The sequence below is a fragment of the Seriola dumerili genome, unplaced genomic scaffold (assembly GCF_002260705.1).
Source record: "Seriola dumerili isolate Sdu_G_001 unplaced genomic scaffold, Sdu_1.0 BDQW01000073.1, whole genome shotgun sequence".
Lineage (NCBI taxonomy): Eukaryota > Metazoa > Chordata > Actinopteri > Carangiformes > Carangidae > Seriola > Seriola dumerili.
The window spans coordinates 1,456,637-1,467,243 of record NW_019174328.1 but is presented as its reverse complement, the minus strand read 5'-3'; the positions used below and the strand labels follow the sequence as shown (position 1 = coordinate 1,467,243).

Genomic DNA, 10,607 nt, shown 5'->3' with positions numbered 1-10,607 from the left:
GAGAGAGAGAGAGAGAGAGGGGGAGGGGGGGGGGGGGGGGGGGGGGGGGGAGAGAGAGAGAGAGAGAATGGACTGTGTGAGAACAGCTGAGTTTTTGTGTTGCAGTATGAGACATCTGTATCTTGACATTGGTGTTGCTCACATCGTGTGCCTACTCTAGTTGTGTGTGTGTGTGTGTGTGTGTGTGTGTGTGTGTGAGTCTATTTTCCAACGCCGGCCACCCTGAAGCCCATTCACTCAGACACTGCTCCTCATCGCTCAACCAAACAGCCTCCAGCCAGTCGCTCATGACAAAACAACAGAACAAAACCAAATCAGTAAGCAGCACTGCATTACTGCGCCCAGACATCACACTGAGTTCTAGCTTTTAAAGCCACATGTATATAACCAAAAATGTGGGAGACCTAGTTGGGTGCAAAGAATAGTGCACGACTGATAGAAGAATAGTATATATAGAAATCCAATAAGAATTTTTGACACGTTTCCCTTACTTGATTAATGTAAGCAAAACTAATGACAGCCCAGTGAGTGGTGTGTTAGGTTCACTCAGGTGTAGGAAAGGTTAATGTTGATGTATTGTGATGGGGAGAACTCACAATCTGCCATTGACAGCTTAATTAAATGATGTCTGCCTCAAGCAAAATGCGTGTTGAGCCTTGTCCGAACTCCATAACACAAGCAAATGTAAAACGCTGTGGAAATTAACACACTGCAAGCTGCAAGTTATTACTGCAGCACTATAGCCTCTAGCAGTTATGGTGACTATAAGTAGGCTAGGTACGTCTGAAAAAAAAGGTAGAGATCGCTCACACTGTTGGTAGCACATCTTGCCTCCTGTGCTTACGCTACAGGCCATAACAACCAATCTCAAAACACACATGCTGAATTGCAAACACCTGACACAGTTATACATCAGTACCATGGTTTCCCTGTTGTGTATTTGAAGTATGAGGTCCATGACCAAAACGTCATATCTCTAAAAAACCCTGCATGAGACAACATCAGTGGGAGAACACCCCAGGTTCTCTGAGAGAAGGCCAAACAGTATTTAAAATTTAATTCATTTCATTTAATAATTACTCTCTTCTTCCAATTCTAGTTTTAGTTACATTTGGTATCAAGTTTACTTCAGAAATGAAAAGGTTACTGCCCTAAAACCATGAAAACAGAGTTATCCAATCAATCAATCAAAATAACATCATAACCAGTACAGAAGGCCTGAAGTCCCCATAGCCACATGTGTTTGTTTAGAAAGTGGCATGTGAATTAACCAATCACATTTTGATTTATAGTGGCTTAGACCAAAAATCATTGCCATAGGCTTTCCTGAAGGCTCAAGACCAGGGTTATCTCACAAGGTTTACCTTTTTCTGGCCAGAGGCTTAAGCTAGCAGATCAGAGACTTCAGATGGCAGAGTGATAGGACAGTCGGCAATGGACTTCATATGACAATATTCACTACTTGAAATACTTTAATGAAAAACTCCTTTGATCTGTGGACCCTTGTGGACTAAAGGAATATAAATAATTGAGGAATAAACAGACAAGTGGGCTTCACGACCGCTTCAAAGGTAGAGAGTTGCCACCATTTTGCTGTTTTGCTGCTTTACAATACCTGTAAATCTGAATTTATTCAGCTTTTGTACTCATGGTTTCTGTGAAATGAACTGAACAGTTGATTTGTGGAGAATCTATCTCAGCTAACGATGTGTAGCATGTCAATATGTTTGGTTGAAGGTCTAGCTGTAATACTCATGGTTTGACACTGAACAACACTTAGTTTAAGTGAAATTATCTAAATTAAAATTATCCATCTATCTTATCAAATTCATTGAAGACAATAAACTTATTTATTTAATTCTATCTATACAGCTAAGTCCCACTTTTAGAAATATAGTTAGCTTCTTACAGCTAGTGTTGCCCAAGATATTTGAACAAGGCAGCCAAAAGGTATGCCTGGAGGTTGAACATCAATCACCAGCAGCGCTAAATCCAGGTGTTATAGAGAGACATGAAGTAATGTGCAAACATTTCAGACACTTTAAATGTTTTGATTTTTATCCGTCATGCTATACCATCAGGGAGGCTTCTGATTGGTCCCAAACAGAATGACAACGACTCCAAACATTACAACTAGCCATAAAGAACTAGATCTTTAACAACAAGAACAACAAGGAGTCCTGCAACAGACAATCTGGCCCCCACAGAGCCCTGATCTCCACATCATTGAATCATTCTGGGATGACATGAAGACACTGAGACAGACTGAATCCACATAGAGAACTGTGACTCTGCTTATTTCTACTGCCTTTTTTCTGAATTGGCAGAGAACTGCATTCATGTTAAACGGAAGCTGATTTTCATTGAACCTGCTTTATTAAAACAAAATTGACACATTCTGCCTTCAGGGCTTGTGACAGGTTTACAAAGGGCAAGTGACAAATGTGTCTCTTCTCTCTTTTGTGCTCTGTGTCCTTCCTGAGAGTGACATGACAGGAACAATATCAATCTCATGTCTTTGTATTAATATGGAGCTGGAGCAGTGTTGCACCAGATATTCAAAGATTGAATATAAAGTCCTTCCTGAGGTCCTGCTGGTTTCAAACTAGTGATTTACTAAATCAGGTTGCACCATTAAAATGTTTTCACTAAAAAAAACTTTAGTAAGTTGCAGAAATCTGTCTTGTTTTACTTTTGTTACAAACAATGTTTGCATGAAAAAAATTAATATTCAAATTGAAACAATGATAGTGTAGAAATATTAATAGTATAACATTTTGGCATGTGGGAGCCAAGATACGTTTCTATATGTTTTAGTTCAATGAAGACGTGTAGTCAGTATTTGTTTAATACTTTAGACAAATTAAGTTAAATAAGTTATTCCATTGAATAAGTAGATAAATAGTCATTTGATTTAATTCATGTTATTGTAAGAATAATATTCTATGAAGGCAACAATGTAAACTTTCTTTAGAACAGTGACATAGGTTACTGTCCCTTAAAGAGAAATAGTTTTTTTCTTTTTTAGGATCAGTTGAGGAAAAGGTAATGACGGAGCTGGGTTTCTTACTGTAGTACAGAATGTGGATTAGGAGAAGTTAACTTCAAATACTCTTGTAAGAAGATAGAATACTCTAAAACTAATAAAACTGTTATTTCCTTTTTACATCCAAATCTTGTGGAAGTTTTTCCTCTTCAAGTTAATGTATAGGAGTTAAGCCAAGTCAACTCAACTCTACAGGGAAATGCTTTTTTTTCCTTTTTTTTTTTAACCTTAATTAAAATTGATACCACTCTCATGTCTTTGCTTTAAGTACAGAGTTGGAGTCAGGAATTGGTTAGCCTAAATTAGCCTAGACTAGAGGCAGGGGGAAACAGCTAGCTTGACTTTCTCCAAAGAGAACAAACAAGACCAGGTCAAAACCTAATGCATGGCCAGACTGCTTTGTAGGCTATTTGCGTTCTTCCTGGTGTCAGCTGGTTTCAGCCCCTAATCTCTTTGCTTCTCTCCTACCTTCTGTACTCAGGGTGGAAACTGTTTCTACAGGAGGCCATGGTTACAACTATATGTGCAACAGCATGTGATCAGTCTACAGCAGGACTAAAATACAATGGCAAAGCAAACCTGGAGTGCTTTGTGTTCACAGGTTGAGCGAACAGACTTGAAGTGCACCTTGAGAAGTGGTCTCAGCAAACTAAACTGAGACCTCTTTGAGAGGTGGCCTCAGTTCACTTTGCTTAAAATGCGCTATGGTGGCAACACTGCAGGTTGTAAATGCCCCACTGATAGAAACTGTTTGTGGCAATTCATTTTGAAAGAACAACAGCCAATGGGGAAACTGAACACTGGTGGAACTATGATCACTCACTCAGTCAGCAACATACACAATTATAGAGCTGGCTCCACTGTTGTGGTCCAACCAAAAATGCACCCTCCAACATTTCTATATGTTTAACCTGTACACAGACTATAATGGTATACTATATGTCTACATTTTGGCAAACAAGAATTTATCCATCTGCCCAACATTTCTGTTAATTAACTGTAGAAATATTGGCAGGACTAAAATGAAGTTAGCTCCCACCCTCGGGCTAACTACAGCTTAGCTCCAGCTCCATAGCTCACATGATGACACATGTTGTTAATCTTTTCATCTCACTAACCCTAACAAAGTGCAAGAATGTGTTTCTCAAAATGTTAATGATTCCTTTATGCTATCTGCTTACTGCTCATGCTGACAGTCCACTTCCTCTTCCAGACAAACTGTAAATATAAAACACATCTCTACCTGTGCACCTGAGAACAGAGGCGTTCTGACCAGCAAAGGTAAAAGCTGGAAACAGGCTGAATCCCTGTTGTGTTACAGCAATGAGAGATAAAAGGGGAAATTGACTTTTATTTATATCAAACTGTCAGAAATGATAACTGTAACTGATTCATCCCCCCATAAATTAAGATGGCGTGCAGTGACTTTATCTTTAGATTTAACATAATGAAGGGAGGTGGATAACATTAACATTTAGATAGTGTCTGACCTCACTTCCACCTGAGAAGAACGGCGAGTATCTTCCCCTTCTCCTCAACCTCTTTCTTCCCTTTCATTTCATCTCTTCCACCTCTTTCCTGTCCGAGTCCCTGAACGACGCCAGGTGCTTTGAAGCCCTTTCCCTGTTAATACCACGGCCCCTTGAGTTTGTCCGTGTGACGCTAAAACCCTTCCCCCTCGTTCCTCTTTTGCAGCTGTCTGCCTTTCTCTCTCGGGTCATTTTTCAAAGACCCGGGCTCCTCTGCTTTGTAAAAACACAAATGAAAAGGAAAGGAAGGAGAGAGGAAGAAAGAAACTCTGCCCGCTGGTCGTTCCCAGATCATTCCTGGAGTACGATCGTTATTTTGGCTTAGTGGTTAAGTCCTAGTTTGACTGCTAATGATCTCCAGGTTTGAATGCTGCGCCTCAAAGCTCAGTACAATTTGACACGTTATTAGAGCGTGTTAGAATAGAAACAGAGTCTATGGATATGCAAACATATTCAGAAACTCTAGCTGGACTTAAAGGGGCCCAACCTTTATCACTTTGAAGACTGGAATATTTTTTTGCTTAGCCTGCTTTTAGAAACCAAATTTAAGCGCAAAATGTTGAATTTCTTACATGAATACACCAGTTAAAAATATGTGTCTTTGCTGTCTTTAGCATTTCTGTGTTCAGAGTTCACAAGAGGTTTTTATCACACATTAAATTGAAGTAGGCTAATTTTTAAGGGCTGTCAAAGTGCATCATCATTGTTTGTTACAAGCATCTTGCAGTTTTCTGAAGTATTATCCAAGTCAAAATCTATATTTTCCTCTGCAATGAAGAAAATACATGATTTTTTGTTTATATCCTCTAGGAAGGTTGTGTTTCCCCAATGAAATTATTGCCTCATCTCTATAAGAAAACCTCCATAAAGCTCCATAAAGACCAGAGGATTTGTTTTTTATCACCAAAAACATTCTCATGAATCTTTATAGTAGATCATGTCACATACAATAAGGAAAGCAAATTTCAAAGTAAAAAAATAATGTTTGGTCAAAATCAATTAACAGTATAATGTAATCCTAACACATTACAACTGTTTGGTCGTAATGTGTTAGGTTTACTGCTTGTGCCTGATAATGAAACATGGCATGTTTATGTTCTCTTATCCATTAACTTTGCACTGAATTTGACATTATCCACCAGATAACAATTAATGACAAATGTCATAAACATTCAGAAGCTTTATTCTTGGTTTAGTAAGTTGTTCAATCATAACATGTTGCAGATTTGATCAGTATAAATTCTGTCAGAACAGGCTATATTGACACCCACTGTGAATCAACTGAGCTCAGTCAGAAACTGTGTTGGACCAGTCAGAGAGCTCTAGTTAATGATGAGATGATGTAAAGACTCACTGCCCCTCAAAACTTCTGCGTGTCATGAAACAACTAATAAAAGCTGCTCTGATCAGCTGCAAGAAAGCAACCAATCATACACATTTGACATACAACCTTGTAAAGCTAATATGGCTAATATGTTAGCAAACAGCCTATTTACACATCTAGCATATTCCTGGTGACTTGTGTGCCCAAAAGTGCCAAAAATTGTAGTTCCTCTAATGGCCACTAGAGTCTGGCTCCAACAGTGAGTAAATCCCCATAGACTCCCATGTTAAAATGTCCAACTTTACAGCAGAAATAAACAAGTTTATAGCCTGGTACAAAAAACTGTTTTGGTCTCTATAGCTCTACACCTCCTTCATGACAACTGTTTATATAACTCACCTGTTTACATTTTATTAAGGCTTAATGTTATGTATAATTGAGGGTGTGGCTGCTTTGAGCAAAAGGTGGGCCATATTCTTGCCACAAATGGGCCCCACCTCTTTGCTCAGTTCTTGATTTGCTGGGAGTTCAGTGGAGTCAAGCACTGCCAAGATGGCGATGGTGGAGCAGCTCACCTTTGAGCTTCAAAACCGCTCTTCAGATACCTGTGGGTGACGTCATGGCGGCACGTTTTATGTACAAACTATGGTCTCCACCAACTCCAATGTCTGGGTCTTGCACCATCTTCACCAGCCATGTGCTAACTTTGTCTGTCCATTGTTTGGTGATGAACAGATGTGTGTACAGTAGATTTACAATGAGCTGAAAGACAGCTAAAACTTTCTTTAGAGCTGAGGGGAACTGCACAGTTGGATGATAGTTATCATTTGATCGATATAAAATTTGATTAATGTAGCTTGCAGTTATAAAACAAATGAGGATTCTGCTTTTACATTGTTGTTTTTGCTTATAATCGATTCAAAAACTGGATTTGCTGGTTTGAAATAAATTATTTTCACACGTTTTTCTATTAAAAAACCAGAAGCAAAGACCAGTGACAGTTCAGAAGGTTTTGCATTCAACCAGTTAGATGCAGGGTGCGTGGTGATATCTGATCAAAGATGTCAATAATCCATTCTACAGCCTGGTTAAAATGACATCTGCCTCAAACAAATGTCTGTTGTGTTTCTCCAGATTGCATTAAATGGGTGAGATAACAACTGTGGGCTGGCAGCACAAGGCTACATCTTAATAGCTTTCATTTATCCATTATAACTGGATTGTGTCCAGGCTATGTAGTTATCTGTGTATAATGTGAGCGTGTCTATCTAGGGTGTCATTAAACTCAAAATCAGTCTCAGAAGCATCCAGATCTTCCTGTTATGTGAGGATAAAAATCGCATTAAAACGACGAGTTAAGTTTGCTTAACTCTCCTCAGCTTAAAGAGCAAGCATTTGACAGACGAAGTGTTTGAGTCCAGCATCATTTTCATTAAGCACAACTTTTAACAACATGATGTTACAGGACGATAAAAAAGCTCCATTAAACCAGATTTATCAAAAAAAAAACCTGTATTTGTGTAACTGTATTCAGATCCTGTTGGAGGATGTCGGTGACTGCAGATGTTGCCTCATTTTCAAAGTTGCTGCGCGCTGTCTTATCAACAACAGCTCAATGTCAAAATGTTTGCTGGGAGCCAAACAAAGCTGTGGGGGTGACGGCATTTCAACAGATGGTGCATTATTCTGCTCAGTGGCGACTGCTTTAGCACATGCTGATTTTCATGCCACCATCTGCAGATTACTGCTGGCACCAGAAAAAGTTTGCAGGACAAACTTCTAGTTATACCTTTATTTATACAGGGAAGGCTGGCTGAGCATACAGTACATGATGTTATACAGCGCTGCCTCGTTGGCAGGTACAATGAAAAATAAATCAAATAATGTGACAAGAACAGACACAGAGAGAATAGTAAACAGAGTGAAGGCTTGGTTAAAACCAGGTACTGGCTTGAAGCTTAAGTGTTTTGCTTTTTATGTGGATTTTCAGATTGTTCAATGAGACCAGTTTGTTGATGGTAAAATCAACCTTTCCTTAATCAAGTCTGGTATGGGGTTTAAGAAGCTTCAACGAGTTCAGTATGGGGCTAAATTCAATATACACCGACGTTCCAGCAAAGCATAGATGGCTTTTTATATAAATAAATAACACAGTGATGATTATTGTAATTATCTGCAGTAATGAACCAAAGAGCTGAATGGCAAAAGTGGAGGCAGCAGCATTTCTATAAACGACATTCTGACAATCCAGACTGAAAACTGCTTCAATAAGCCTTTTTACATCTCACAGGAAACAGACATGGCAAGCAACAGGTCACTGTTGCCCTTTTTATCGAATGTGTTATAACAGCTTATAAATGATTTGTAAAGTGTTAACAAGCTAATTAATAAAGTAGTTATAAACCATTCATAAATCCTTTATAAGAGTAGTCTTAGTGTAAAGTGGTATCGATATTTAAATGTACCCTTCTCACAGAGCCCTGTGATAGTAGATGTATATCCAAATTAACATAACATATGTCTCTGAATCTTCACAACAACATGAGTTTTACATTTTCACCAATCTGAATTTAATAAGTGTGTACTGCATTCAACTGCATCAAAGGATTGTTTTCATTCCCTGTGGCTGATTCAATAGACTCAGCCACACAGCAGAAAATAGCATCATTCTGTGAATTTGACATTGGGACACATGCAAGAACCATCCATTCAAATTTATTTAAATGATTAAATTAAATTCAAAGTTGCACACAATTCTAAGGCGGTCCAGGTCTGTCGTACGGGTCAGTCTTTTGTCCACAGAGGGAAAAAAAACACTTGACTTATTTAAAATAAAATAACATCTAGAACAAAATTCACACTCTGTTCACAATATCATCATGTGTGTAAACTTACTGCATGTTTAGATGTCTGACTCCCACCTCTCCTTGTCTGCTTCCCATCGAAGTCATAGACTTAAGTTAGATATTAAAAAATGTTAAACTATAAACTGCAGCCTCTTTATTTATAAAGGTTGTAGAATGGTCACTGTTTGATTAGGTCATGGTTTGGGTTACTATGCACTTTCAGTACATTTCTTTATAATAATAATAATAATAATAATAATGATAATAATGATGAGGCATAAAATCAATAGGTTTCAGAGAGAAAAAACGTGGATAAAACAATTAAAACAATTAGGTCTCCTACTGCACTGAGGCTGCACTGTTGTCCCTCACTTGTCACTTTGGATAAACCTTATGGTTAGAGGATCTTCGTCGTCATGTTTACAATAATATACACTGTGGAACAGTCATGGATGAAAGAAACAACACTAATTATCAGTTTCACATTGGAAACCAACAGCAGTCTGCTGCTTGAAAGTCCTGTGTTTTGTCAACTCATCCACCACAGCCTCCTCCTACTAACGTATAAATCATGATGCACATGGAGCATGTGACGCTGCAACTGCCGGGGGTCGTTGTATACATAAAACTGCCAATGGATAAAATGTACCCGTGCACTTGGTTACTGCATATATAATGCTAACACATGTACTCTGTCTATCAGGGTGTTGTCCTCATAAAGGAACATCTAAATGAGTATGTATAGTCACCAGCTGCAGGGTTGCCAGGTCTACGGCTTTCCCACAGAATAGAACCACTGTCTCAGGGGCATTTTTTTTTGTCTGCTGGTTGGGTAGATCTATTTCATATGCAAATCACATGAATAATATACACTAATAATAATGTACAATATGTATTGTGTTTAGATGAAATAATTTATTAAGACCCAAATACACACACACACACACACACGCACGCTGTAATGCTCTCCATCGTCTTGGCGCCCACCTCCTAAACCCCACTCTGCTATAGTACTGCTAAGGGAAAACAGTTTTTAATGCTGGGATACTAAACATTTATGGTGTTACTTTGTAGTTATTACAACAGATTAGACAATGACAGTGACAGTGTTGGACTTTCAAAGCAGTGTGTATGATAGATCATATCTTATTTTGATTTCTGGTACTGGGCTGGTTTTGATTGGCCATCGTCATGGTTTTGTCGCATAGACCTGCCAACAATGACCAGCTGTGTCTTGGTCCTGTTGTTTCATAATTTCAAGTAGGCTATAAAACTAATAAGATTACATGGCTGTCAGTATAAATCAGCCTAAAATGACATTGAAAATGGGCATTAGAGGGGGATATGTGCATGTTTGGGTGTGATATTGAAAGAAAAACTTTATCACATAATGAGATAACCCATGTTATTTAAATGAGTAGCCTAAATAGACAATAATGAGCAATAATAACAATAAACCACCAGCACACTTATGGGAGATTTCATGTCACAACAAATTCAGTCTTACTTTGACAGTGAAGTAAACAATTTCACCTAATTATTTATTCATTAAGGCATTTTAGCGATGTGTGTGAGGAGGAGAACATCATTAAAAAACCAAAAAGAAATGTATTCTATCACAGGCAAATTGTACCAGCTGGTGCTTATAGGTATACATGCCTGTTTTTAATCTGGTTTTATCTAGACTATATTCAACAGGGGGGCTACATAACACGAGTTAGGAGAAGTCAAAGACTGGTGTTCTGATGTTTAATATGAGACGACCCGTCCATCGCATCGTCTGTCTTTTCAATCATGTAGTACTGTTGCACCCTCCTCTTCTGCAGTGGTTTAATGACACATTTAATGACATGTTTATCTTC

At 38.4% G+C, this 10,607-nt stretch overlaps 1 protein-coding gene across 1 annotated transcript in view; it reads right to left on the bottom strand.

Moving 5' to 3' along the window:
• b3gat2 (beta-1,3-glucuronyltransferase 2) overlaps nt 1-10,607 on the bottom strand; it is a 61,044-nt gene that overhangs the window by 31,432 nt on the left and 19,005 nt on the right. The gene's annotated exons all lie outside the window — the stretch shown is intronic.